The following is a 595-nucleotide window of genomic DNA, read 5'->3' on the forward strand; positions in this document are numbered from 1 at the left end:
TATATATATATATATGGCCCAGTGGTTAGGGCAGCAGACTCATGGTCGTAGGATCGTGGTTCCGATTACCAGACCGGGCGTTGTGAGTGTTTATTGAGCGAAAACACCTAAAGCTCCACAAGGCTCCAGGAGGAGGTGGTTGCAAACCCTGCTGTACTCTTTCACTCTTTCTTCCTGTTTCTGTTGTAACTGTATTTCAAAGGGCCAGCCTTGTCACACTCTGTGTCACGCTGAATCTCCCTGAGGACTATGTTAAGGGTACACGTGTCTGTGGAGTGCTCAGCCATTTTGCATGTTAATAAATGAGCTGTGACATTACTGGTGCCAAGCTGTATCGACCTTTGCCTTTCCCTTGGATAACATCGGTGGCATGGAAATGGGATGCTGGTATGCATGGGCAACTGCTGAAAAGTTCCTGGCTTTAAGGGTATTGGGAAAGGCCTGGTTGGAGGCTCAACATTCCCAATTCTTTTACAGGGCTTACAAAAACTGAAAGACTGATGCAATAAGTGTGTGAATCTGAGAGGGGAACACATGGAATAAAATCTAAATAACTGATCCTCCTGTATTTCCTTTTGCCCAAAGCCAGGAACAT

General features: G+C 45.7%; 1 protein-coding gene across 1 annotated transcript in view; it reads left to right on the forward strand.

The window, feature by feature from the left end:
- Nucleotides 1-595, forward strand: part of LOC128250595 (venom phosphodiesterase 2-like) — a 38,924-nt gene that overhangs the window by 21,414 nt on the left and 16,915 nt on the right. The gene's annotated exons all lie outside the window — the stretch shown is intronic.

Source organism: Octopus bimaculoides, chromosome 23, assembly GCF_001194135.2.
Source record: "Octopus bimaculoides isolate UCB-OBI-ISO-001 chromosome 23, ASM119413v2, whole genome shotgun sequence".
Lineage (NCBI taxonomy): Eukaryota > Metazoa > Mollusca > Cephalopoda > Octopoda > Octopodidae > Octopus > Octopus bimaculoides.